General features: G+C 43.1%; 1 protein-coding gene across 5 annotated transcripts in view; it reads right to left on the bottom strand.

Annotated features, from left to right (window-relative positions):
- The window catches only part of FBRS (fibrosin), a 1,655,257-nt gene that overhangs the window by 352,283 nt on the left and 1,276,758 nt on the right, over nucleotides 1–26,216 (bottom strand). The gene's annotated exons all lie outside the window — the stretch shown is intronic.

The following is a 26,216-nucleotide window of genomic DNA, read 5'->3' as shown; positions in this document are numbered from 1 at the left end:
GCTGAATGGATCCATGGTGAAGCATGGAATCCCAAGGGATTGGTGATAAGAGGCTCTACTGGTAGTTTTGGGATACCTAAGGGTGGTGGAATTTCTATGAACCTGACATAGTACCCCTTTTTCTATAAAGTTCTGGACAGATTAGTTGTGTAAAATCTTACCATAACCATACATGTCCTTCTCTTCCATGTTGCAGTATTCGCACTGTGGGAATCCTTCGCCTCAGGTGACCCAAACGTCCGGCTTCTATGCAAAAGCTTAAGTTTGGTTACTGTCCAGTGCATGGGACATCACACATGACCATAAACCATGGCCCTTAAATGTGGGGTCTGCATGCGCAGACCTCAGAACTGACTGCTAAGTCAGACAATAGCTTAAGGAATCCAAGAATGATGCCAGCTAGACAGGGTAAATGTGATAAACGGGGTTAAGTGGGAGGGAAGGAACACTGCAACATGGAAGACAATGACATCTATGCTTATGGTAAGATTTTACACAACTAATCTATGTCCTTCTATTCTCATGTTGCAGTGTTCTCACTGTGGGAGAGTGCCACAGATTTAAGATGAGGAAAGGGTGGAGAAAGAAGCTGCAGTTTCCAGGAAACCGTGGAGGACTGCCTTTGCAAATCCTGCCTTGGCTCTGGAGACATAGTTCAATTTGTAATGTTTGGTAAAGGTATGCACAGAGGATCATGTGGCTGCCTCTAGTATGGTGGCTGTGTCCAGGCCTTTGAGGAAGGCTCCTCAAAAGGCCACCTCTCTTGTAGAATGTGCCTTAACATTGTAGGGTAAGTCTTTGCCATGAAAGAGAGTAGCAGAAGGAAAAGTACAGTTTTGTACCTACCATAAATGTAGATGTTCGAAGATCCACACTGCTGCAGTCCTAACACTTGGGTAGTCCGCTGTCCCAGTCGGCCCGAATACCAAAGTATATGGCTGACATCGGTCAAGGCGCATTAGTCTGACGTCAGGACGTCAGGGTACAAATGCGCATGACCGACGTCATATCCTCAGTCTTTTCTTGCCCCAGCTGTCAGAAGACCCTAAAAAGATAAGGCTAAAACCAAAAAACACCACACACTCCTGCACCAAATATATATACAATATATACAAATTTACAAGAGTATAACCTCACCCACACAACCACCCCTAAACACAGGGGGAAGGAGGGTGGGTAAATTGGACTGCAGGAATGTGGATCTTCGAACATCTACATTTATGGTAGGTACAAAACTGTACTATGTTCTTCATACCACATTGCTGCAGTCCTAACACTTGGGTAGAATCCCAAAGCAGAGGTAAGGGAGGCTGGCAAATCATAAGGAAGCAGGAGCTGACAACATGCCCTGCAAAATAGCCGTGGCAAAACCAGCCCTAGATTTAGAGTAGAGAGGAAGGTGGTAATGCTTAGAGAAAGTATGCACTGAACTCCAAGTAGCTGCCTCCAAAATATCCTTAGTTGCCACCCCTTAGAAATGCTGTTGAAGTGGCAGTAGCCCTAGTGGAATGAGGCCTAATCCCAGCTGGAATCTCCTTGCCATGATGGGAATAACAAAATGCAATGCAAAACCCAATCCACTTAGAAATAGTTTGTTTTGACACAGGCTTGCCCTGAGAACTCAAAGCAAAAGAAACAAACAACTGCTGAGACTGCCTAAAATCCTTAGTCCTGCTTAAATAATAACGCAACTGCCTGTGTACATCTAAAGTGTGCAAAATCTTTTTCCCCCTTATTTTGGGGATCTGCATAAAAGGTAGGCAAATGAATAGTTTTGTTTAAAGCCACACTAGAAACCACTTTAGGCATAAAGGAAGGATTAGTACGTAAAGATACCCTATCCTTATGAAAAATCAGGAAAGGCTCAACCGCCATAAGGGCCTGCAATTCAGACACCCTTCTTGCAGATGTAATGGCTAACAAAAAGCAGTCTTCCATGACAAATATTTCAATTCAGCAGTAGCTGCAGGCTCAAAAGGTTGTAGAGTGAGTTTCTCCAACACAAAATTGAGGTCCCAAGCAGGAGTAGGAGCTCTACGTGGGGGTCTTATATTCTTTGCCCCTCTAAGAAATTGCTTGAACAAAGGATGAGAAAACAATGGTGGGTCACAATCATAGTGAGCTGAAATTGCTGCAGCATGAATCTTAATGGAAGAGAAAGACAAACCTTTGTCCAATAACTCAGTAAGATATTGAAGAGCCACACTCAAATTTGGCTCAGAAACATCCAAATCCTTTGCTGCACACCAAAATAAAAATCTCTTCCATTTTCCTGCGTACACTTTCCTTGTACTAGGTCTTCTGGCTTCCATAATCACATTCAAAACTTGTTGAGGAAACTGAGACCTGCTATGGTTCAAAACAGAATATGCCAAGCTGTTAGATGAAGAGAGTGAAGCTTGACATTGAGCAGATGCCCGTCCTTCTGAGACAATAGGTGTGGAATCAAAGGTAAGGGCCATGGAGGCTTCCTTACCAGACTCCTCAGCAATGGGTACCAGTGCTGCCGAGGCCAATCTGGAGCTATTAAAATCATCCGTGGCTTGTCTTGTCTGACCTTTAGAAGTACCTTTGGGAGGAGAGGCAGAGGTGGAAAGGCATACACATGAAGATTTTTCCAACGGAAAGAAAGAGCATCCACTTTCCAGGCTGTGTGATGAAACCTTTTCGTGCAAAACTTTGGCAGCTGGTGGTTTAGTGGAGAAGCGAACAGATCTATGTCTGGAGTTCCCCATGACACTGTCAATGTCTGAAATACATGAAGATCCAGTTTCCACCGTGGGGATCCATGATTTGCCTGCTTAACACATCTGCTAAGGAGTTCTGTGCTCCTGGCAGAAACCTTGCTTGAAGATTCAGCTGCAAGCTTAACGCCGTCTCCCACAAAATCATTGCTTGCCTGCATAGAGGATAAGAATGTGTTCCCCCTTGTTTGTTGATGTACCACATGACAGTTGTGTTGTCTGTTAGAATCAACACCTGCCCTGGAAGAAGTAAATCCTTGAAAGCCAGTAATGCAAACTGGACTGCTAACATCTCCTTCATGTTGATATGTAGATGCTGCAGTCTGGCAGGCCACTTGTCTTGTATCCACTTTCCATTCAGATGAGCTCCCCAAGCTGTGTCTGAGGCATCTGTCGTTAGAATCTGACTCGCCTCTGGCCGGGTCACAGAGAGTCCCTTGTTTAGGTGACATTCCTGAGCCCACCACAAAAATTCCTTTTGAATGCAAGGTATTATTTGAATGACAGTGTCCAAATCCTGGCAGTGCTTTGTCCATACATTTTTGAGATACCATTGTAGCTTCCTCATATGCAGTTTGGCATTGGGAAGTACCAGAATACAAGATGCCATGAACCCTAAGGCTTGAAGGACTGTCCTTGCAGTCAGCCCGGACTGATGAGATAGTTGATGGAAGTAAAGAGAAAGATTCTTTTGTTTGTCCGGGGTTAAAAAGGCCATCTGGGTTGCTGTATTCAGTCTCACACCCAGAAAGCACATGTCTTGAGTGGGTACTAGACTGGACTTTATTTCGTTCACAGAATACCCTAGGCATCTTAGCACTGCTATCACATATTCCAAATGCTGAAGCACGTCCCTTCCTTGAGCCAGAATCAGGCAATCGTCCAAATAAGGATAGATTTGTATTCCTTTTAGCCTGAAGAAAGCTATCACTGGAGCCAGAACCTTTGTGAATACTCTGGCAGTAGATAAGCCAAAGGGCAATGCAGAGAACTGATAATGAGAATTCCCAGCTCAAAACGCAGATACTTCCTGCAAATTAGTCTGATAGGAACATGAAGGTAAGCTTCCTTGAGATCCAAAGTTACCATCCAGTGATCTTTGCCCAGCAGAGGTAAAAGCTGTTGTAACATTTTGAACTTGGGAATGTCCAGATAAGTGTTGAGGATAGACAGATCCAAAATTGGTCTCCACGTGTTCCCCTTTTTTGGTACTAGGAACAGGCGAGAATAAAATCCTAGGCCCCTTTCTGGCACAGGAACCAGCTGAATGGCCCCTATTTGGAGCAACAGAGAAATTTGCTTGTGAGCCTCTTTCCTTTGTTGAGGAGGAATGTCTGGCATGCCTTTGAAAGGAGGCAAGGTATGGAAATAAAACCTGTAACCGTGGTGAATGATATCCAATACCCATCTGTCTTGGGTAATTAAACTCCAGTTTTCTTTGAAAAGTGCCAACCTTCCTCCCAAAGGTGCTGCCAGACGAGAAGATTCTGGCAGCTGAAAAGGCAGGTCATTGTGTCTGTTTACGAAAGGACTGACCCCTGCCCTCACCAGAAGACTGAGCAGGTGAACTCCCTGTTCTAGGCCTAAAAGAACCTTGAGCTCTGCCTCTACCACGTCTAGACCTACCCCTAGACTGGGAATCATAAGCAGGATATGTCCACCCCTTGGTAGGCCAATTTCTACTAAACTTCGGAGGCTGAACCTGCAAAAAATCTTTAACAGTCTGCATAGACTTAGCCTTGTCTTCCATTTTCTTTAGAACTGCTTCCACAGGCGAACCAAACAACACATCAGATTGTAAAGGAGCATCTAAAATCCTTGCAACTGTTTACACTCAATACCTTCCGCCAAAGCATCTACCTTAGACTTTAATTGTGAAAGGAGATAATTTTGGTATTTCAACATGTGAAACTGGCAATTCAAAGCTCTCATGGCCAAAGTGGAAGAAGTATACACTTTCTTTCCCCATCTATCCAAAGCCCTAGCCTCTTTATCTGGAGGAACAGGATTTTTAACAGAAGCCTTAACACCTTTAGGCCCTTGTGAAACAGTTTCTGGGTCTGCCCTAGGACTCTTAAAAAGATACTTATGAGCTTCAGGCACCCTATAATATCTATCCGGTTTAACTGGAGCAGGAGGCAAAGAGTCAGGGTTCAGAGAAGCCTCTGCAAAAACATCCTCTACCACATCTAGAACAGGAGGTATAGCTAAAGGCCTATGCTGGGGTAGAAACAAAAATTCCTAAGCCTTTTCCTGGAATCAGAGAAATCCTGACCTTCCCATTTAAAATGCTCCCTCATGGAATGAAGAGTCTCTGAAAATGAAAAATCCTCAGGAGGAGAAGCAGAAGGAGTAGAATCATCTACATCAGAATCAGAGTAAGGGAATACTCCTGCAAGTCTTCAGCCGAAGACTCAGAAGCATCCGAACACTGCTCAAAACTCCCAAGCTCAGGTTCCACCCTAGGCCTCTTATCAGGAGGGGGCATAGAACCTCTAATCATTGTAATCAAATCTTCTGCCATCTTAAGCATATGCTTCTTAGGTACAGACCCTGAAGAACTAGGGGTAACTCCTGAAACAAAACCTGGCCTGCCCCTGGGAGAAGCCTTGGAAACAGCAGGGAGGGCCTAACCACCTTAGGAAGGGAAGGAAGAACAGCTACCTGAGAAGCCCCTTCCGCCTGGCCTACCTCCTGAGAGGTCACATCTTGCAGTAATAAAGTCTCTCCCTGGGATTCCAAAGACATTTCTGGCTGAACCCCTGGCTCCACCGAGCCCTCTAAAGAACCGACGTCCGGGACGGACGGTTCTTCCAGCCTAGGCTTTGCTGTTTTGTCCTTGCGCTTTTTTGATGAAGCGGGCGTCGGAGCATCCGACGGCATTTTATAATTACACCGCTTCCCAAAAACTAACCTGGCACAATCTAACCTTCTCTTTATAGTGCGTTTGTTAAATCTAGCACAAGAGCGACAGCCAACAACGTCGTGCTCAGGCCCTAAGCAAGGTATACACAAGGTATGGTAATCCCTATGAGGTATCTGTTTCCCACAAGAAATACAGTTATTCACTTTTTCTGACATCCGGTAAAATACTGAGGCAAGAAAAAACCAAAATAATCCCCAACGGGGTACTTGGCCAACTTGGATTCGGTCTGAAACTCCGACTTCGGAAAATCTCAGAACGCCAACCTGCACTTGCAAAACTGCTTCTGCATCGGACCATGCGGCAAAAAAGACTGAGGATATGACGTCGGTCATGCGCATTTGTACCCTGACGTCCTGATGTCAGACTAATGCGCCTTGACCGACGTCAGCCATATACTTTGGTATTCGGGCCGACTGGGACAGCGGACTACCCAAGTGTTAGGACTGCAGCAATGTGGTATGAAGAACATCTGTTCTTTGTATCTAGGAAGATAATAGTTTGTTTGGATACAGCCTTTCCCAGGACCCTGGGGTGGAAGGACACAAAGACCTGATTGGTCTTGTCCAGATAGAATCTTAATTGTCTGTGGACATCAAGGGAGTTGAGTACCCTCTCACTGCCATTTTGGGGAGGGGGAAGAAGATGAGTACATGACTAGACTGAGGGAAAGTGCAATGACCACTTTGGGCATAAAGGAGGGGTTGGTGCGAATTCAACCTCTCCATGGAAGATTGTGTAGGGTGGGGATGCCATGAGTGCTTGTAGTGCAGAAAACCTGGCTGAAGTAAAGGTTACTAATAGGACAGTTTTCCAGGTGCATATCTGCAGAGAAGCAGAGTTTGCTGGTTCAAAGGGGACAATGGTGAGTTTCTCCAGTACGTAGTTAAAGTCCCAAGGGAGGGGTAGGTTTCCTTAATGGGTCTGACGTGGAGAACTCCTTTCAGGAATAGTTCAACTTCCAGCCTGGAAAGAAGAGGTGGATCCACACATAAGCAGGCTAAAAAGGCAGATAAGTGGACTTTCACGGAAGAGTATGCAAGTTCTAATTTTAACAGCTCTCACACACAAGCTAGGACTAGTGGAACATCTGCTTGGAAGGGGTTCCTTTGCCTTTGGAGACACCAACTGTTAAACCTTTCCATTTCGAAACATAGGATCTCTTGGTAGTGGGATTCCTGGCCTCCTACAGGATGGATAGCACGTCCTCTGAGTATCAGTGTCTGAAGGGGATCAGGAGTTTATCACCCAAAGGGTTGAAGCGCAGCATTTCCAGGTGTGGGTGAATGAGAGAGCCTTTCCGTTGTTAGCAGGTCCACGTTGCGAGGAGACTTGTGGTGACTGCCCTTGGCAAGAGACAGAAGGGGGAACCAATGCTGCCTTAGCCAATAGGGAGTCACCAGCAAGATTTTCGGCTTGTCCTTCTGAATTTTAAGAAGGACTTTCTGAATGAGTGGGAAGGGAGGGAAAGCATTAAGGAAGAATCTCCTTCCATGAGATCGAGAAGGCATCCGCTCTCCGGGCTAGTGGGGAGGGGTCCCTGGAACAGATTAGCTGCAATTGTCTGTTCTGGGGGAAGCAAATGGATCTATCTGTGGTGTTCCCTATTGGTGGACAATATCTAAGAACACATCTCTGTGCAACATCCACTCGTGATGCTGAGAGAAGGGCATCCGCCTGATGGTTGTCCTGGGATGGAATGTAGACCGCCTGTAGTGTGACATTGCACTGAGTAGCTAGCTCCCATGCCTGCACTGCAAGCTTGTAGAGTCGGGTAGGACCTGGTCCCCAGTTTGTTGAAGTACCACATCACAGCTGTACTGTCTGTGAAGACAAGAGAGGGCCTGCCTGCATTAGATGAAGGAAGGTCTTTAGGGCTTGGAGGAGAGCAGTCATCTCCATTATACTATGTTTTTTGCTCGAGGGAGGCCTCCCACTGAGCCTGCACATTGAGACCGTTAATAGTGGCTCCCCACCCTAGATCTGAAGCATCTGTGTGCATGCATTGCACAGGTTTGGTGGTTGCTGGCCTGGATTCTGGTTTACTTGTTGGATCCACCTCCTCAACTCTCGTCAGGCAGGGTAGGAAGTGTACCTGAAAGTCCAGGGGGTGCTTGTGTTGTGACCAAACATTTTTCAGGTACCACTGGAACTTCTTCATGTGCAGCCTGGCTAGAGGTAGCATAGGGAGTGTAGCTGCCATGAGGCCTAGAAGACTAAGGTACTAAGGCACTGCCTGACCAAAATGTGGCTGACCAGGAGTAGCTCGTGGAAGTAGACGACCTTGCCCTGACGAAGGAAACCCTTCATAGAGTCTGTTCTTATCCTGCAGCACAGGAAGGTTTTGTCTTGGGCTGGGGCGAGGGAGGATTTTCTCAGGTTGAGGGTGAACCCCATGTTGTGAAGTAGGGACATAGTGACTAGTAAGTGGTTCCGGAGAACAATTTATTTTTCTGCTAGAATGAGATTGTCCAGGTAGGGGTAAATTTGTATGCCTTTTGTTCTGCAGTAGGCTACTGCTGAGGCTAGGCACATTGAGAAGACCCTTGGTGGAGTTGATAAACCAAAAGGCAAGGCAGTGATCTGAAAGTGTGAAGAGGGTCCAGCAAAATGCAAAAACTTTACGGAGTTTTGATGAATGAGTATGTGGAGGTATGCCTCCTTCAGGTCCAAAGTGGCCATGTATTCCAATAGTGGAAGAAGGGTTTGAAGGGATAACATTCTGAATGAATGGACCTTCAGAAAGGGGTTTAGCAAGGACAAATCCAGGATGGGGTCTCCAAGGGCCATCCTTTTTTGGTACTAGAAAGTGTCTGGAGTAGAACCCCCTGCCCTTCTTGGCCTGAGGGGACCCCTTCTATGGTCCCTTGTGCGAGAAGATCTTGGATGATCTGGGGAATTGGATGTAGCTGTTTTTTGGGTGGGATGAGGATGCTTTGTGGAAGGGCTTTTCCTGCCAGGTCATAAAGTACCCTTTTTTTTACTACTGTTAAAACCACGCAACTTTTTTTCCAAATGGGTAGACAGTGAGAGAGGTGGGAGGAGAAAGGACGGTGACTTAGGCAGTCAGGCATTGTTAACTCTATCTTGAAATGGCTGCCCTTGGGGAAGATGCCTTTCTTCTGCCTAGACGAGAATGGAGCTAGAGCTCTCCTGACAAAGGTGGCCTTGGCAGGGTAGTTTCTGTAAAACCTGGGGATGGGTGAGAGCAATAAATGTTTGAGGTGCTGAAGTTCTTAGCTTTTTTCTGGAGGCTTTTGAACAGCTCAGCAGACTGTTAGCCAAACAGGAATTTGTTGTCAAGTGGCACATGTAAGATTTTGCTTTTAAAGTCCTCAGGGAGGGCCTGAAGCCTGAGCCAGGAGTACCTGCAAAGCACAGAGGCTGAAGCTGCAGACCTAGCAGAAACTTCAGCCACCTCACAGCTGCACTTTACAGTGTCTGACAACCTGTGATGCTAAAGACAGCTTAGATGCTACCTGAGATTTGCTAAAAAAAGAGTCAGGCATTGAGGAAAGCAAGGAAGTTGCCTGAGAAACCAAGTCTAGGGCATATCTGACTACGTGGGTCTGATAATCGATTGCCCTGAAGGCCAGCGTGGAAGATGTGTACATCTTTTTCCCCAGTCTGTCCATGACCTTACTGTTTTTGTCTGATGGCATAAGGGAGAAGGAAGGTATTTGTCTGGATTGCTTATCTGGGGCCACTGCAATGACTGCAGGATCTGCCACAGATGGCTTAATGAGGTACTTGTGCTAATCAAGGACCTTGTAAAACTGGTTAGGTCTTTTGGGAGCTGAGGGCTATGATTCTGGGGTCTTGGAGGGTGATGCCAATGTATCCAGGTAAGCTGGAATAATAGGGGAAATAGCAGAGGTGGAGGGTGACTACCTGAAGTAATTCAAAGTACCTCTTTTGAACCTCCATCATCTGTGCAGTATCCCACTTGAAAACCCCTCACTTTGGAAATGGTTTCTTCAAAAGAACTATCTACAGGGGGAGAGTCTTCCTCCAAGGAGTCCTCATCTGGGGAGTAGCAGTCCAGACAGGAAGCTAAATGGGATGTGCAAATCAGAGAATCATCCGAGGAGGAGGAAGACTAGTCTCCCTCTTGAGTTTGGGTGGGGGGAATGGAATAAGCTGAGGCTGGCCTAGGACTGATAGTAGGCCCATAAAGTCCTGAACAAAGGACTGTGAAAATATTTGCCAGTCTGGTTGGTCTTCCCCTTTTTTTATTTCTCCAGGTCTTTTAGTTTACTAATACCATGACGGGAATGGACCCCACTCCCAAGTCAAAGTATGATTAAAGCTCATGAAATTAGCACTATTTCACTCCTTGATGTCAGCCAAAAGTGCTCTTCGCAGCACCTGCCATGTGCCCAGTAATAACTCCTTCTGCAGTTCGTATGAAGTTGCATGTATTGATAGCATATCTAAATGAGACTTTAGATTATTTTATAAGACCTTTTGCTCCTACTACTATTGGAACTATTTGGGTATCTTTCTTCCACATTGCTCCCATTTCTGCTTGCAGATCCTGATATTTGATAACTATGTCTCTGTGCGCACGACACTGTAGTCACTGGGTGTGAAAATTTCAATGATCAACGCAACTCTTGTCTTCTTTTCCTGGACCACTATATCCGTTTTTCTAGCATCTATCTTTTGAATTGTTGATAACGGATGATCCCATGTGATGTAGACAGTACAGTTTTGCACCTACCATAAATGTAGATGTCCGATAGATATGCAACTGCAGTCCTTACATATGGGTTGTCCTGCCTCAGGCAGCCCTCGGTCGGCCCGATTCCAAAGTCTGGGTCCGGCGTCGGCTGATGTCGCCTCCTCCCCGACGTCAGAGCGGCTGGGGTATAAAAGCATCAGCCGACGCCATCTTCCTCAGTGTTTCTTGCCCCAGATGCTAGGTGCCCTCCAAGGAAGGCTAAATTTAGAACTGGATAAAAAAATTCCAGACATACACAATAGCAATAAACAGATACACCATAACAGATATCCCGAGCTAAGTATAAAAGGAGGGAAGTGGACCCAATACACAGAGGGGTAGGAGGGAGGGAAAACCTGACTGCAGTTGCATATCTATCGGACATCTACATTTATGGTAGGTACAAAACTGTACTATGTCCTTCAAGAATGCAACTGCAGTCCTTACATATGGTTTGAATACCATAGCCAAGCTGGGGGTGGTAGGCTCTAAGATAAGGATGGTGTAGCTAAAATGCCCTGCAGGACTGCCGAAGCAAAGCCTGCTCGGGATCTGGAATATAAAGGCAGGTTGTAGTGCTTGGAAAATGTATGCACGGAGCTCCATGTAGCAGCTTCTAGAATGTCCTTTGTAGCCACCCCTCTTAGGAAGGCTGTGGAGGTGGCTGTAGCTCTGGTGGAGTGTGGCCTGATATTGGCTGGCACACCCTTTTCCATGGAAAGAATAACAGAATCTGATGCAATGTCCAATCCATTTTGAAATTGTTTGGAAATTGCCTTTCCTTGCACTCCAGGAGCGTATGCTACAAATAGTTGGTCAGACTTTCTGTTGGCCTTTGTTCTGTCCAAGCAGTAGCGTAGTTATCTGTGTATGTCCAAAGTGTGCAGCACCTTTTCCCCTTTATTTTGAGGATTGGGGAAGAAAGTAGGCAGGTGAATTGCTTGATTTAGAGACAGCCTGGATATCACTTTTGGCATAAAAGAAGGATTGGTTCTTAAAGAAACCCTGTCCTGATGAAAAATAAGAAATGGAGGTACTGCCATGAGGGACTGTATCCCTGAAACTCTTCTTGCTGAGGTAATTGCCAATAGGAAAACTGTTTTCCAGGAAAGAAATTGCAATTCTGAAGATGCTGCTGGTTCAAAAGGAGGAAGAGTTAATTTTTCCAACACGAAGTTGAGGTCCCATGCAGGCACTGGTGGTTTTCTGGGAGGTTTGATATTCTTTACCCCTCTTAGAAATTGTCTTAGCAAAGGATGTGAAAACACAGGTGGATCAGTGTTGTATTTTGCTGAAATTGCTGAAGCGTGTATTTTTATGGAAGAACAGGAAAGTCCATTATGCAGCATTTCTGCCAAGTATTCCAGTATCTGTGGGATACTCATTACTGATGCATCCTGACCTTCGTTGGTATTCCAGATGTTGAATCTCTTCCATTTGGCTGAATAAGTCTTTCTGGTGGAAGGTCTGCGTGCTTCCAATAATATCTGTTGAACTTCCTTGGAGAGAGACATATGGGGAGAAATCATGGAAACCTCCAAGCTGTCAGCTGCAGAGTTTGCAGGTTGGGATGAACCGTCCTGTAATTGTGCTGAGTCAAGAGTAGAGGCCATTGAGGCAGGGGCCACGGCTTGGTGCACGTTATGCTCCTTAGTAATGGATACCAGTGCTGTCTTGGCCAATCTGGAGCTATTAAGATGCCTTTCGGCTGCTCTGCTTTGATCTTCAGTAACATCTTGGTCATTTAATGGTAGAGTTGGGAATGCATAGATTGTTAGAGAGTTCCAGCTGAATTATAGGGCATCTATTCTCCAGGCTTGTGGATGGTGTGTCCTCGAACAGAACTTTTTCAGATGATGATTGAGGTGGGAGGCAAAGAGATCTATGTCCGGCCTCCCCCATGCATGAGTTATTTGTGCAAAAATGTCTGGATGCAACATCCATTCGTGCGGGTCCAGGATGTTTCTGCTTAGACTGTCCTCCAGAACATTGTCCCTGCCCGGAACAAACTGGGATTGCAGCTGTATGTTCAGTTTCAGGGACTTTTCCCAAAGAGTCATCGTTAGTCTGCAAAGGGGGTAAGAATGAGTACCTCCTTGCTTGTTTATGTACCACATAACAGTGGTGTTGTCTGTCTTTATTAGCAGATGACCTTGTTGAAGATATTTTCCAAAGGCCTCGATTGCATGTATTACTGCTAACATCTCTTTCTGATTGATGTGTAGACGCACTTCCTGGGGGATCCATTGCCCTTGAATGCATCTGCCCTCCATGTGCACCCCCCATCCATGGTCTGAGGTGTCTGTTGTAATGGTTTGGCTTGTTTGAGGTTTGTTGAAAGGCATACCTTTGTTTAACTGGCTTGCTTGGGCCCACCACAAAAATTCCCTTTGTAGACATGGGATGAGTGGGATAATTGCTTCTATGTTGTGGCTGTGTTGAGACCATAAACTTTTTAGGTACCATTGTAGTTTTCGCATGTGTAGTCTTGCCAGTGGAATCAGTAGAATGCAAGATGCCATGAAACTCAGGGCCTGCAGGATTTTTCTTGCAGTCATCTGGGTGAGTTTTGCTAGGCTTTTGAAGTAATGTGGTAATTGTTCTTGCTTCTCTTCTGTGAGGTAAGCCATTTGTGATTCTGTGTCTAGTTTGGCTCCTAGAAAAATTATTTGTTGGGATGGCAGTAGTCTTGATTTTTGTAAATTGACTGTGTATCCCAAAGCCTGTAGTAAGTGAATGACATAATTCAAGTTTTTTGTCAAGGCTTGCTTGCTGTCCGCTTGTATAAGGCAGTCGTCCAGGTAAGGGTATATTTGTATCCCCTGGAGTCTGCAGTGTGCAATTACTGATGCCAGGCATTTCGTGAATACTCTGGGCAGTAGATAAGCCAAAAGGCAATGCTGAGAATTGATAATGCTCTGACCCTGCAAGAAATCTGAGGTATCTTCTGCAACTGTGTCTGACTGGGACATGCAGGTATGCCTCCTTGAGGTCCAGAGTAACCAGCCAAGACCCCTTGCCCAGCATGGGAAGGAGTTGCTGTAGCGTCAGCATTTTGAATTTTGGTACAATGAGAAAAGTGTTTAGAGCGGACAAGTCCAGTATAGGTCTCCATTGCTTTTCTTTTCTTGGAACAAGGAACAGTCGAGTAAAATCCCTGGCCTTGTTCCTGAGGAGGAACCTTTTCTATTGCTTTGATTTGTAGCAGCTTTGAAACTTGTACGAATGCCTCTGCCCTTTGATTTTGTGGCAGGTTTGGCATGCCTTGTCTTGTTGGTAAAGTATGGAAATGGAACCTGTAGCCTTGGTCTATTATGTCCAGAATCCATTTGTCCTTTGTTAAAATGTGCCAATTTTTTGAAAATAAGGATAATTTTCCTGCCTAAAGGTGCTTCTCTGAGCCTTGGTCGGCGGTGTCAAAGTCAAGTCATTGTGATTGTCCCTGTGGAGCAGTGGAAGTCCCTGCGCCACCTCTTTGATTAGTCTGTTGCCATTGGCGTCCCCTGTAGGAGCCTCGGTATTGCCCTCTCCCTCGGGCACGCCTGTTTTTTCCCCTTTGAAACTTGTCAGTGTCTGGAAAGGACCAATTCTTAGAAGGCCAATTCCTGCTGAACCTTGGTGGCTGAACCTGGAGGAAATATTTGACTGTTTGCACTGATTTAGCCTTTTCCTCAATTGATTTCAACACATCCTGAGCATTAACACCAAATAGCTTGTTTTTTTTCCAGAGGTGCATCTAGAAGCTTTACTTTAACATGATCTGGCAATGCCTGTTCTTTCAACCATGCATGTCTACGTATGACGGCCCCTGTCATAGCTGCCCTACATGAAGCTTCCAATGCAGCATAACCACACTGAAGAAAATGATTGCTAACCTGCTGTGTATTATGAACCAAATCCTGCAAGGCCTTTCTATCTAAAGGCCCAGGAGAGGCTAACTTTTTTTTTTTTTTTTGCAAATCATCCATCAAGAAATCCTGATGCTGAAACATATGAAAAAGGCAATTAAGGGCCCTCATGGCAAGTGTGGTTGAGGTATAAACTTTTTTGCCCCACTTTCTCCAGGGACCTAGCTTCCCTGTCTGAGGGCAAAGGATTTTTGGCCGTGGATGTGGCCACTCCTTTGGGCCCCTGGGAAATAGTTTCTAGATCAACAGAATGGGCCTTAAAGAAATGTTTATGGGTTTCAGGAACCCTGTAGTATCTGTCTGGCTTGACAGGAGCAGGAGGGAGAGAATCAGGAGAAGCACTCTAATCTGAGTACACATCATCCAGTACATCTAACACTGGAGGGACAGCTAAAGGCCTGTGCTGGGGAAGCTTAAGGAAGGTACGAAGCCGTTTCCTGGAGTCGGAGAATTCCTGGCCTTGCCACTGAAAATGCTCTCTCATGGAGTGGAGAATTTCCCCAAAAGAAATATCCTCAGGAGGAGAGGCAGAAGGAATAGATTCCTCAACATCAGAATCCTCGTAGGCCTGGAAGGACTCTTCCTGGGTAGCTGAGTGATCAGAATCACCAGAGGCTTCATCTGAAGAAAGGGTGTCTGTCTGCTCAACCCTGGGCCTTTTGTCTGAAGGCGGCTGAGAACCTCTGTCAGGATGAGCCTGGGAACCTCTGATTAAGGAAACTAGATCTGCAGCTAAAGTCATGATCTGTTTATCAGTAGTGGGCTGAGGCAAAGATTTAGGAGGGTGAGACTTAGCCTGGCTGGAAGCCTTAGCACGTGTGTAGGCCTTGATCGACAGACATCGGAGGCCTAGCCGCCCCACGTGCTGGAGTAACTTTGTCCACCAGTATGGTCTCGGGCAAATCTTGGGCTTCAGTTTCTGGAGGAAAATCAACAACCGGCACCGGCGTAGGCTCCGGGGCCGAAGTGATCGGTAAAGCGGTGTCGTCGGTCTGGAGCGGTGGAATAACCGCCTCAGAAGAGACCAATGCTCTTGCAGTAGTTTTTGGCGTGGTGTCGGTGGAAGTCGCGGGCCGAGAATGTCGGTCCCGGTCTTTCCGTTTTTTGGAAATATGTGATGTCGGTTGTTCCAACGACATGGTATAAGAGTATTTTTCGCCAAAAAAGTCTTCAGCAAACTCTGCCCGGTGCCTGAGTGTGCACTTATTGAAGCAAGCACAGGCAGCACAGGCCGAGACGTCGTGGTCTGGGCCAAGGCAGGGAAGGCAGTAAGAATGGAAGTCCTTATGAGGTATTTGTTTACCACAAGACAAACAGTTATTAACTTTTGCAGTTTTATCTGACATCGGCTGAGGCAAGAAAAGGTTCCCCAACGGGGTACTTAGCTTTTTGATGACTTCGGATACGTAAAACACAGGAGCTGACCGACCGGCACTTGCAAACTGCTTCTGCTTCGGGCATCGCGTGGCAAGAAAGACGGAGGAAGATGGCGTCGGCTGATGCTTTTATACCCCAGCCACTCTGACGTCGGGGAGGAGGCGATATCAGCCGACGCCGGACCCAGACTTTGGAATCGGGCCGACCGAGGGCTGCCTGAGGCAGGACAACCCATATGCAAGGACTGCAGTTGCATTCTTGAAGGACATCATCATTTTCTATGATGCTTTGCGGCTCATGTTTCCAGTGCTTTTCAACCACTTCAAAACCACAATGTTTGCACAATCCCCAGTGCAACAGTCTTGCCATGTTATTGTGCCTTTCCAGTTCGGTTTTACAAAACCTACATTTGTCTGTTTCTCCCACATGTTCAACTGACTTCGTAAACCAATGTGTATGTAGCCCACTATCTTGAACCGCCAATATTAACCTTTCATCTCTTGGTTTGAATTCACTTCTCCTTAACCATTCCTGCGTTCGTTCCAGATCAACATGAGGTTCTTCCAGAAGCTTTCCATACTTGCAACTATATTTATGCATTTTCCACATTTCCTGCCTTTTCATCTGATCCTTCACCTTATATTCTTTCTTTTGTTTTTTTTTTGGTACATTCAGTTGCTGCCTGACTTCTATCCACTTTCAGTCCAATTTCCATTCCTGCCTGACGCCGATATGCTTTTGCTAGATTAAGCAAGGAAGTCATCTTAGATTTATTTCCCGGTTTCAAAACTTTCACTACGTTTGGGTCTCATGTGGTCAGCAGATGTGTGTGTAGTCCCACGATTTCGGATCTGTACATGTAATCAATTTCAAGAAGGCCCATCCCTCCTTCGGAACGGGAAATATATAATCTTGGTATGCACTGATTTTTTTATAGATCATTTGGTGAGCATAAAGCATCCTTCTTGTTTTAATACCTAATCTATTCAACATGCTTTGGGGCCAATTAATTGCTCCAAAACTATAAGTTAGGACAGGAAGAGCATTGACTTATTGCTTGGATTTTGTTCCTAGATGTCAATTCCGTTTTCAGGATTAATTTAAGTCTTTTAAAATATTCCTAGGTTTTACTCGCATTTGTCTGTTTTATTGCTGATCCTTCATCAATTCCCAAGTATTTATATGCTCCCTCTTGCTCAAGTTCTTTTATATCACATTCTTGTCCCAAACTGATGTTTTCTTGGTGCTGCAGTTTTCCTCCTTTAAAGGTTGCTTTTGCACATTTATTAAGGCCAAATGACATTCTAATACCATCTGAAAAAGTTTTGACAACCTGCAGCTGTGTTTTCAGTTCCTCATCTGATGAGCTATACAGTTTTAAATATACAAAGAGAAGAGGAAAAATCTTTAGACTTTGTTTTCTAGGAGCCAAACTGTAGCCGTGGCCTAAGCCATTAAGTAAAAAGCTTAATGGATTAAGGGCAAGCAGAACAGCAATGGTGACAGAGTCATCCTGGAATACCCCCTTTGAATTTTTATCCCTGGGATAACAATTTGTCCTTTATCATGGTTTAATTGCAAAGTGGTCTGCCACTGTTTCATGGTCACTGTAACATAGTCTATCAGTGTAGGATGTACTTATTTATTATCAACTTTATTTTACATGTGTTAACAGGGAAAGTCTGACAGGACACACGTCCTTTTTCAGCGGAGGCCTGGGGAGAAAAGCTCCATGTACACAGTAAAATATATTAGGGTGGGAGGTTGGCATAATTGTTAAGGTGTTTACCTTACAGATACAAGGTGCAGGGTTTGATTCTCACATGGGGGTAATTGGCTAGGCTTAAAATTGCCCTCAAGAGCAGTTAGCCTAGTACTAATCTCTGAACCTATTAGACAGTTGATATACAGTTAGATTACATGCAATCATATATAGTACCCATACACTTTTTCTACTAATAATGCTGTTGAAAAGTAATACCTTAAAAATAAATTTAGACATCAAATACTTCAGAATATTTGGGATATATATATATATATATATATATATATATATATATATATATATATATACACACACACACACATATAACACAGATTATACAATAGCTGGTAGGATGAAACATGTATAAATGACAGAATGAATTGGAAGGGTTCTGGGGAGAGAGGATTGGGAAATAATGAGTTGAAAGTGTAGGGGCTGATGGAGAGTAGTAGGTGGTAAGGACTAAAGGTAGGGTAAGCAGGAAGGTTGCAGACATATCGAGGAAGAAGAATAATTCAAAGGGTGTAAATAACAATAGTATTGGTAGGTGTTACTGTACATAAAGTCAGTTGGATATAGGAAAGGAAGATGACAGAGGGAGGAGCATAGAGATGTAACAGGAGAAATTAAACTGGGAAGTACAGCAAGGAAGGAGAAGTAGTGGGGTTAGAAACAGAGAGAGAGATGTATCGGTAGGCTGAAAGTACTAGGAGATTAGCCTGGGTTGTTGCAGTAACATAACCAATGATGCTAAAGATGGGATTTTATGGCTTTTTTGAAGGGGTGAGGGTAGTTAGAGTTGTGATATGGGGGGGGGGGGGCTGTTCCACTGCTTAGCAGCAGATTTGCTGTAGAGGGAAGTGCTGGCAGACTTACTGGTTTTTGTTACCTCTACAAGGAGTTTCTGAAGTCTAGCTTGGGTGAGTAGGTTTTGTCAGGGCAGTGAAGTCGGTGGGTTGTTACAAATTGGTTATAAAGAATGAGGTTGGGAAGGTCCAGCCAGTCAAGAGCTTTAATAGGAGTGCAGTAACGTGTTTGATGGGGCATACTTGTTGCAAATTTGGCAATTTTATTATAGTAGGCTTGAAGAATGGCAAGGTCTGATTTTCTGAGATTGGTGAACATTGGTGATGCATATAAGTGTGTGGAAATAAGGTGGGTACGTGCAATGGTGGCTCGGGTGGAGTCGGTTAGGAACTGTTTGTTCCTGTATAGCATGGCAATTTTATGTACTTTTTTGTGGTGGTGGATATATGTATGTCAGACTTCAATTGGCTGTCTAGGATAACCCCAAGTAGTTGTGTGTGTGTGACTGGTGATATGACAGTGCTGTTACTGGAGGTAATGTTAAAGTTAATAGTATGGGAGGCGTGATGTGTGAGTAGGAAAACAATAAGCTGAGTCTTATTGGGGTTTAGTATTAGATGTGAATCTGAGAGTCAATGCTCAATAGCAAGAAAAGAGTATTGTGTTTTGTGGTGGAAGGTCTCAAGGGAGGGAGAGGTGTGGATGAGTGGAATCATCTGCATACTGTATGATGGAGACATGGAGTGTGGCTGTGTGTAGTTTGTTGGTAAAGATAGAAAACAGTAGTGGCCCAAGGACCGAACCTTGTGCGATCTCTAGTGAGACTGGTAGAAGTGATGAGAGTTCCTGTTTCCATCTTACTGCCTGTTAGATAATTTTTGATCCAGGAAGTGGTAGATGGGCTCAGATTTAAATCTGCACGTGTGTCAATGAGTTTGTCATGGTTTACCATATCAAAGGCCTTGGAGAGGTTTAAGAATATGGCTGAGACGTAGCTACCATTATTTCTGTGTTTGTTGACTGTGTGTGTAAAGGACATAAGAGCTGTAGTGGTGCTGTATGAAGGCCTGAAGCCATGTTATGTTTTAGCTAGTAGATTATGAGAGTTTAGGAAAGATAAGATTTGTGTGTCTACACATCTTCCAAGGATTTTGGATAATGGAGAGAGTATGGCGATTGGTCGATAGTTGGTTAGTTCGTTGGAGTTACCTCCTTTGTGAAATGGGGTGATATAGGCAATTTTCCAGAGGTGAGGAACTAAGCTTTCAGTTATAGAACAATTAATGAGGACTGCTATGCGATATGCAATAACATTAGCAGGAATCTTTAGGAATTCAGCTGGTAGATTGTCTACAGAGAGGGCTGTAGGTTTAAGTTTTGTAAGCATCTTTTTAGTAGTGGAGACTGGAACAGGTTTGTAGTGAGAAGCCCGGGTCAGTGGAATTGAGGTTGGGGTGGTCTGATGGTAGTTGGGGGTGTATATGATTTAGCTAGGGTTAAAATGGAGTCTGTGAAGAATTTGCTGAACTGGGCTGCTATGTTTGTTGAGTTGCCTAAGTTAACAGGAGCAGGAGTGCTAGCTTTACCTGGATGGAGTAGATTGTTTATGGCTGTCCAAATTTTTTTACGATTGTTCTGATATCTGTTTTGAGTGCTGTGGTAATAGTTTGTTTTATCAGTCTTGATTAGTTTCTTAGCTTTATTCATGAGCTCGAGATATTTTTGTCAGTATTGGTATCTGTCTTTTTACATTTTTCCCAAGCTTTGTCCCTGTTATATAGTAGTGCTCTAGTCTCTTTGGATAACCAAGGGGCATAGTTAGATTTGATTTGAATGGTTCTGGGGGTGCGTGGTGGCCTAGTATTGAGAGGGAAAATTGAGCTGAAGTAACGATACAGCATCATCCAAGGTTAAGTGTCCTTAAGGGGTGCCAGTTACAACTTGAAAGAGCAGTAGTAAAGCCATTGGGGTTGAAGTATGTTTTACTTCTTATTTGTTGGCAGATGGCAGACTTTACTATACGGGTTTGACTTCTGATTAGATAGGTTGGGAGGTGGTCACCAAGGATGTTAGGGAGACAGCCGGTTTTACTAATGCTGTTTGGCTTGTTTGACAAGATCCAATTGAGTATTGCTTCCTTTTGTGTGGTTTTATCGATTCTGGTTGGGTGGTGGATAAGCTGAGAGAATCTGCAGAGATTTAAGAAGTTAGTAGGTTTAGAGGAGTTGCAAGGTTTTCCAGTCAATATTAAAATCTCCTAGTAATATGGTTTCTTGTGGTAGTGACATAGATGCCCAGATGAGCAGATTTTCTATGTCAAAATTATCACCTGGTGGAAAGTAGCAGCCAATTAAGTTAGTTATTTTTGTTTAGGTACAGTTTAGTGAGTAATATTTCGGCTGTTTTTTTAAAGTGGGTAATGGAGGGCTAATTATTTCTATTTTTAACTGTTTCTTAAATAAGATAGCAATGCCTCCACCTTTTCTTTCAGTTCTATCTTTACACAGAATGTTGTAGCCAGGAGGAATTAATTCATTGTTACTTCCATTTTTAAGCAATCTTTTACCCATGAATGTGGGATACTATCAAATGCTTTTTTGTAGTCGATCTATGCCATACTTTGATTCTTCCCCTTTTTACAGTTCTACACTATGACTATTTAACGATCCTTTGTTCCATATGACTTTCTTTTATTGCCCTTTTGTTCTACTGCCATAATTGAGTTTTCTTCTAAATGGCTATAAACTCTGTCAGCATCAGTTCCGTGTACAGTTTATACGTCGTCAAAAGGCAAGTTATTGGTCTATAATTTTTGGGGTAGCTTGCAGGTCCACTTTTAAGTAGGAGCATTGTTTTACCTGTTGTTAGCCAGACTGGTGTCTGTTCTGGGTCCGCATATAAACAGTTTTTACTCATGGCTAGGTCTCCAGGCAAAGATGTTAATACTTTTAACAAAAAGTTAGGCACTGCATCTGGGCCTAGGGTTTTCCAATTAGAGGCTTTTCTTAACTTAATTTCAATCTCTCTGGCTGTTACTTCATGCCATTTCATATCCTGTACCTTTAAACTTCTTATTCTTTCACTTATTTTATCAATTAGGCATCTTTGTTGTGTTCCACAGGCTCTTCATAGATACTTCTCCAAAATGCATTTATTTTTCTTTGTTTGGCGGCCTTTCAATTCCTTTTACCTCATTTGCCACTTCTCTATAAAACTTTTTTTGGTCATCACTAAATTGCCTATTTTGTACTTTTCGTTTACATTTATCTGTGTATCTTCTAAGTTTTTCTGCCTGCGCTGAAATTATTAATTTCCGATAGTGCACGACAGATCCTGGTCTGTTCTTATACTGCGCACGGATATCACATCTACCTTTCTTAGTATTTTTGTTGATCTATTCCCTTTCTTAGTATTTTTGTTGATCCATTCCCTCTTCTATAGTCTTCCAACAGTGACACTTAACTGCTTTATATTTTTCTCTATTCGATACTTCCATGATGGTATTCGATTTCTCCCCTTCCTCTGCCTCACTACACTGTGCTCTTGTGGTAAAACTTTTATCAGTTATTGATTTAGCTGCACAGTAACATATCCTAGTTACTTCTGTTACATTGCATGGCTCTCTATGGACAGTCCTAATTACTGTGCTCATTTGTTTTATTAGACTTCTGACTTTTGGGGTTTTATTGACCTTCTGCAGTCTATGTTTTTCATTGATTTTAATATATCTATATCCATTAGATCAAGCAACTCTTCCCCTAGTTCATTTTCTTCCAGACTAAGGGCACAGCCCTTGTTTTCCTCTTCCTGTAGGCATTCTATAGAAAGTTCTACAGCATCTTCCTGTGGCACGTTATCTTCAATTTCATCCTGTATCATCCGTTGCTTTATCATATGGGAACTCACTGGCCTATCACTCCTCAATTTCATCCTGTATCATCCGTTGCTTTATCATATGGGAACTCACTGGCCTATCACTCCAACATTGACTGCATCAGAGTTTCTGCAGTCTCCTGTTTCCTCCTTTGCTGTCTAGCTTTAAGTGAACATTTATACTGCTTTCCTAAGGAAGGCTCCAAAATATCTTTATATGGCACCTGACCAATTGCTTCCTTTTCCACTGGTTTCCCCTTAATTTGGATATCCATTGCTCTATCCTGTTGTGGTGCTTTCTGTACTAGCTTTTCTACACTGTATCCTTCACTTTGCAGGTGCTCCATGACCTCAGTTTCTATTTATTTACCTTCTCCATTACTGATCTCCTTTTCTACTTTTCCTCTGTCTTATTTTTTTGTATTGTAAGGCTTTCTATATCCGGATTCCTTTGCATGTATTTCTCTTCAAATATCTTTGGTGCTGCTCTTTTTTTATTTTTTTATTTTATTTTACATTTGTTGACCAGGCTAGTCTAGATGGATACATGTCCATTTTCAGTAGAGGCCCGGGGAGAAAAGCTCCAAAGGCATATGGAAAATAAAAAATAAAAAATACAAAATATAAAATATAAAACTATAGTATAAGATATACAAAGGGGTAACAGTAAAGATACATGCAAAAAAACTAAATTAGAATGTGGTAGGAGTTTAAGTAAGCAAAAATTAAAAAATGTTTATTTACACCCCCCCCACACACATAGTAGCAAAAGAGAGCATTCATTAAAAATAATATTAAACTACAATACTTCGAATGAGCTTAGCAAGGGCAGTAAGGGATACTGTAAAAATGCAAGACAGTAAGTTTACAATGTTGTTGAGATGCAGGATGTTAGCCAGGGTTAGTGCAGGAACATAACCAGTGTATGTTGAGATATGATTTTAGTTTTTAAATAGTGTAAGAGATGACAGAGAAGTGAGGTCAGTAGGAAGTGAATTCCATAACTTTCCAACAGTGTTAGAGAACAGGGTATCACCTGCTAAGTTATAAGATCTGCAGGTGTTAATCAGAAGTTTGTTGGATGACCGTAGGTTTTTAGGATTGTTGTAGGGGATGAAAAGGCTTGAGAGTATTGGTGTGTTTGTGGGTTGAGAGAGGATCTTATGGGCTATAGCAAACTGGAGATATTGTAAATGGTGTAGAAACTCAAGCCAGCCAAGTTGTTTTAGGTTAAGGCAGTGATGAGTCCTGAAAGGGGAGGCAGTAGCAAATCGAGCAATATTATTATAGGATACTGCTAGTTTGCTGAGGTTACATTTAGAAAGATTTCTATAAATGGTAGAGGCATAGAGTAGAGTAGAGATAAGGTGAGTTCTTGCTAAAGCAGCCCTGGCTGTTGGTGTAAGAAAGGGTTTGACTCTATAGAGGGAACCTAGTTTTTTATTGACTGTTTTTATAGTGTTATTGACATGAGTATCAAAATTGAGGTTATTGTCAATTGTTATACCTAGTAGTTTAGTAGTTGGGTCGAGAGAAATAAGTGTACCGTTGTTTGATGTGAGTGTGAAATGAAATGGGGGGACTTACGGGTAGGTGAGAAGAGGAGCATTTTAGTTTTTTGGGGTTTAGAAGGAGGCAACGGTCAGTGAACCATTGTTCGACAGTATTAAATGCTTTCTGGGTAAGGGTATGTAATTCAGTTGGAGAAGTAGCTAAACAGATAATAGTAGAATCATCTGCATAGTGAATGCATGTAGTATGTGGAATTACTAACTGAAGATCATTTATATAAATGGAAAAAAGCAGATGACCTAATATAGAACCCTGAGGGACACAGAGGGAGATGGGCAGGAGATTAGAAAGGTTATTGTGCCAAAGTACAGCCTGCTGTCTGTTTTCAAGGTAAGATTTGAACCAACTGATGGCTAAGGAATCAAGAGAAAGTGATTTCATTATATGTAAGAGGAGTTGGTGATTAACCATGTCAAAAGCTTTGGATAAATCAAGGAATACTGCAGAGAAACGAATACTTTTGTTCCGGTTTTTATTAATACAATCAGTGAATGATAGCAGGGCAGTGGTAGTACTGTGGTATGGCCTGAAGCCATGCTGACAGTTAGCTAGTAAGTTATTTTGTAGAAGGTGTTGAAGAAGTTGCTTATGGATACACTTTTCCATGATTTTTGCCAGAGGAGATAATAGAGCTATTGGACAGAAGTTAGAGAAGTCACAAGAGTTGCCACCTTTGTGTAATGGAATAATGTGGGAGATTTTCCAGATTGATGGGATATTACCTTCACTTATGGTTCTATTGATCAGAATAGATATTGGGTAGGCAATGGCTTTTGCACCTTTTTGAAGGTATTCTGCAGGGAGTTGGTCAGCTGAAGGGGTGTTGGGTTTAAGTTTCGTGAGTAGGGAGGATATGGTGGAGGTGGAGACAGGTTGTAACTGAAATAAGGGGGGAGCAGTTAAGGATGAAATAGTAATATTAGAGGTATCAGGAGATAGTTGGTTGGCAAGAGTTGGATAGCACTGGTGAAAAAGGAATTAAAGGCATTGGCAGTGTGAATAGGATTATTGGGGTTAGAGCCTAGTGGATTGGGAGTGATAGATTGCCCTGGGTGAAGAAGTTTGTTAATGCTGTTTCAAAACTTTTGAGGTTTTTTTTAATATGTCTCCTGTACTTGAAGGTAAAAGTTTTTTTTGTCTAGAATGATGGCCTTTTTTGTACTGTTTCTAAGTTGCCTAAAGGTTTGGTGATCTAATGCATTCTTAGTGGAATGCCATTTTCTCCAAGATTTGTTTCTTAAAAGGATTTTTTGCCTAGTATCATTAGAGAGCCAGGGGGCTGGTTTGGATTTACATCTAACAGAACGTTCTGGAGCATGGCGGTTCAGGATGGTTAAGAATGTAGTGTTGAAATACGCTACTGCTTCGTCCAGTGGGAGAGATTTTAGTGGTGAACAGTTCATTTGAAAAAGCTCTGTCTCAAAGAGTTCAGGATTAAATTTCTTTTTGTTACGTACAGCTCTGACTGTATTAGGGTAGGTGAGGTTAGTTTTATGTCTAAATATATGTGAGAGCGTGATCGCTTATGTCATCAGGAAGGATTCCTACTTTATAAGTTTGGTGACGATTGTTAGTAAGTATCCAGTCCAGGGTACTTTCTTTATTGTTGGGTTTATTTATTCTGGTTGGGAAGTTGATAGATTGTGAGAATCCGAATACGTTTATATGGTTGGTAGGGAGATCATTATGACAGGACTGCCAGTCTATGTTAAAATCTCCTAGGATTATGGTTTCTTGGGGTAGATTAGAAGAAGTCCAGTTGAGGATATTTTCAAGGGTGTTAACGTTATTACCGGCAGGCAGGTATAAACAAATGACATTTATTGCTTTACAAGTATTGATTTGAAGTTTGGAGATTAGTATTTCTGCTTTATTATTTTGAGGTGGAGAAAGGTCTATAGTGCTGACTTGTAGTTTGTGTTTATATAGGATTGCGACCCCTCCTCCCTTTCTAGTGGTGCGGTCTTTTCTAATGATGTTATACCCGGGTGGAGTTATTTCTTTGTCTAGAACCATGGGTTTTAGCCAAGTTTCAGATAAGCATAAAAGATCGAATTGGTGGATATCTAAGAGGGCATGTAGATGAGGAATTTTGTTGTTAATGCTATGAATATTAAGGTGTCCTATGAGGAGAGAGTTAGCAGGCTTTGAAGGGGCTATGGAGCTAGAGATATTTGTTTTACATGGTGCTGAGATGGGGGTATGGTAAGGGCCAGGGTTAGGATGTATATCACCATCTAGTAGGAGATGAAGGTGTGTTATGTTTCTATTGAGAATATGTTTTCTAAAGTTGTCAGGTTGGAGTATGAAATGAGTATGGGTATATTTGATGGGAGCTAGTCTATATTTAGGAAGAAGGTAGTTAGGTTTGTATATGATGTTGAGGAAGTTTAGTGATGTATATGGTGGAGGTGTAGAAGTGCATTTGGAGGGGAAGGGAGGGATGTAGTGTAGAGGGTGCTCATAGGAGGTTAGAAGATGGGCAGTAGTGAGGGAAGAAGAGATGAGTAGGAGCAAGAGAGGT

Source organism: Protopterus annectens, chromosome 10.part0, assembly GCF_019279795.1.
Source record: "Protopterus annectens isolate FY-2018-M chromosome 10.part0, PAN1.0, whole genome shotgun sequence".
Classification (NCBI taxonomy): Eukaryota; Metazoa; Chordata; order Ceratodontiformes; family Protopteridae; genus Protopterus; species Protopterus annectens.
Note: the sequence above shows the minus strand (reverse complement) of the source record. Positions and strands in the feature narration are given on the sequence as shown.